The following is a 3,333-nucleotide window of genomic DNA, read 5'->3' as shown; positions in this document are numbered from 1 at the left end:
TGCATTCAACAATGACTCTTATAAAACCCGCACAATTTTGTTTGAAGTTCGACAAATTCTCAATAAAATCGGTCAAATAAGAATCCGAAGTTAATAACAACCTAGAAAAAAATTTAATTCATTTGACGATTTTTATTAAAAAAATATAAAAATTAAGATCACAATAATAAAAATATAAATAATATATGCAGCAATAATTGGTAAGAAGTTAGCGGAGAAAATTAAGTAGCTAGTTTCAAAAATGCCACTTTTACAAGCGGGAAAAGTAAATTGACAAAAAAAACGCATTCAAAAAATTAAAATTTTGAGTCTGAACTCAATTTAAACCAATTCATTTGGTTCTCAACAAAAGAAACCAACGAAGCTAGGGTTCCCAAATTTGGAGGAAATAAACGATAGTGGTGACTATGATTCGGACTCAAATAAAAATGTGAAGTTTCAGAATGTGGTGCTGCAAGTGATCACCATGGAGCTAATATGCTCACCATAGAATCATTTGTCTCTGATAGATTCGCAAAATGCTCTTTTAGAATGCATCAACTTAGATATTGCTGAATGTTGAACATCTGCTGTACTTTGCGTGTCCTTTAGGATCAGAGATAAATAGCAACAAATGTTCTAGTGAGCACAGTGTGACTGATTCTGGTTCTTTCAAGATTCTAAACATGGTCGAAAAGTTATTATCTTTATTGTTTGAGGAAGAAGCTACTAACTCATTCTTCATTGCTTTCAAATTTACCAACGCCTTCTGAGTTTGCTTCTTCATGTTCTTCCTCAAAGCCATGTGTTTTCCACCCTCAACTTTGAATCTAGTTTCAATTCCTCTCTTTCCTCTGATGGCTGATTGTAGTTCATGCGGGTTTTCCTTTGATAGCAAAAGGCAATCCTTAGCTATACCGCAGATATCCAAGATCTGAATTGATCCTTCTAGTAGCTTATCGACATGTTTTTCATTGCACTCTTGTGCTAATGCTAGTTGTTCAATTGGCAATTGAAGTAACTTATCAATGCAGTCGAGAGGTGGCTTCAGAAATATTTAATCTTTGCAAGTAGTCCTCAATTTGTAGGGGGCAAAACTATTGTTGTGAAGATGCAAAGAGCCTTTTCTATTTGTTTCAGTGACTTCCATTTTTTCGTTGCAGAGAAGAGAAGGTTAGAGGGTGAGTTTGTTTCAAATTTTGAGTTTTTGTTGTTTTGTCACTCCATTTATATAGCAAACAAAGCAACCAATTAAAGGAGACAAGAAGAATATTTGTGTTATTAATTTATGTTACCAATTTCTAAACAAGCAGATTTAGATAGAAATAGATAAGAATCTCTTGAGTGTTAGTCTAATTAAAGCAAAAGATTTGTTAGTAGCAACAAAAAAAAAGTAATTTGCACATAACATAAAATTGTTTGCTTACATTCTAAATTTGAATTTTTCTCTCTCTATATATAAACACTCTATGCATGCTTAATCTAAAATGAAAAAATGATCTTCCAGTCAAATTCAAGATGTTGAGAAAAGCCTTTCGATCCTTGTTTTTTCTTCTCCTTGTTTTCATCTCTTGATTCCATTTGTCAACAGAATCAAGATGATTGAACAGGTGAAGGTGTGAAATGATCGGTGGGGGTTGGTGAGGTTGTGAAAAACAGATTGAATAGTGTTAGACACCACAGTGTGAATCACCTTTTTCATGATTTGGATCGGATGTACCATGTGGCTAGCAATGAGCTTGACCAAGGAATTTCATGGTACAAGTACATTGTGTTTGTGGTTGTTTCAGGTTTCAACTATCACACTGAGTTGCAGTTTCTAAGGAACAAAGCATAGGGAAACTGATGCATGAGACAGATTTGTACTCATGGTCTGACGTATCAACAAGCACCAGTGGTCTAGTGGTAGAATAGTACCCTGCCACGGTACAGACCCGGGTTCGATTCCCGGCTGGTGCATCAATATTTTCAAACTGAGCTTTTTTACAGGATCATTTTCAACCTCCTCAGGTACTAAACGTGCAATCATTTTGGATCTCTCCACGGTGTTGCCAATAACCACACCATTTTCAACCTCCTCAGGTACTATTCTTTTCTTTTCTTAATTTATTAGACTTTAACATTTTCTGTGATTTTTCTCATGACTATGTAGAATTGATTTGATTTAATTTTTTTAGAATTTTGAATGATAGGTGCAAAGTTTTGGAGGTGGTTCAGCGAGTGCAACCAACCAGGCTCCGGTGAGCGGTGCACCGGCTCAGCCGAGGCAGAAAGTTAGGGCTAGGAGAGGACAAGCCACTGATCCACACAGCATTGCCGAAAGGGTATGCTTTTCAGTTTTTCACTATGCGTGTTTGGTTGCCCAGAAAATTGAGAAAAATAGTTTCAGTTGTCATTTTCTAGTAATTACTCCATATACTTCTGAAAACGTTAATATAGTATATCAGCCTTATTTGCTAGGCCCTACTATCATTCTGTTTTGAGTTTAAAATAACTTTGTTTTGTTTTCATTCGGTTTTCTTAATATTTGATTATAAAACAAAGGAACATTAGACAGGTTAATACTGATAATAATCTCATATATGTTGGTATAGTGTAAATTGATATATATATCTATATTTGACAAGTCTTTGTTGAGTTATTTAGATTTAGTTAGAACAATAGATTTCTTTCCATGTATCAAGTTTAGATATAAAATTGGGAAATTCTAGCTTTTTAGTTACAATAAATTTTCAAAACAAAATTAATTTTTATGGAATAAATGATAATTTGATAATTTTGTTTTGATGTATGACAGTTAAGGAGGGAAAGAATTGCTGAAAGAATGAAAGCATTGCAAGAGCTTGTTCCAAATGCCAATAAGGTAATTATCATTCTTTTCTTGATTAGTAGTAGGAATGATATTCAATTTCATTGATCATGCGATATCATTCCCTCTTATTTTAGTCAACAAAGAATTTATTTCATCTAAATTTAATAGACAATAATTTTCTAAGAAAAATAATAACCCAATTAAAAAAATTATAAACATAATGTGATGGGTGTATCTATCCTTGTTGAAATTTTAATAATTTTTCTGGTCTGTGGAGTGACAGACAGATAAGGCCTCCATGCTGGATGAGATCATCGATTATGTCAAGTTCCTACAGGTTCAAGTCAAGGTGAGATTCCCCTCTTTTTCTTCAATATTTTTCAAAAATTTACTATGCGACTTAAAGACATAGAATTTTAATTTTTGTTAATTGTAAAATTTACAGGTTTTGAGTATGAGTAGACTAGGCGGTGCTCTGGCGGTCGCTCCCCTTGTAACTGACATATTCTCCGAGGTACTAGTAGTAATTTCTTCTTTTCTTG

General features: G+C 33.7%; 1 non-coding gene across 1 annotated transcript; it reads left to right on the top strand.

The window, feature by feature from the left end:
• Positions 1-1,867: 1,867 nt before the first annotated feature.
• TRNAG-GCC (transfer RNA glycine (anticodon GCC)) lies at positions 1,868-1,938 on the top strand. Its single transcript has one exon. It is a non-coding gene; the product is annotated as a tRNA-Gly (tRNA).
• Positions 1,939-3,333: the final 1,395 nt, after the last annotated feature.

This window comes from Lathyrus oleraceus, chromosome 7 (genome assembly GCF_024323335.1).
Source record: "Lathyrus oleraceus cultivar Zhongwan6 chromosome 7, CAAS_Psat_ZW6_1.0, whole genome shotgun sequence".
Classification (NCBI taxonomy): Eukaryota; Viridiplantae; Streptophyta; class Magnoliopsida; order Fabales; family Fabaceae; genus Lathyrus; species Lathyrus oleraceus.
This window is presented reverse-complemented; position numbering and strand designations above follow the sequence as displayed.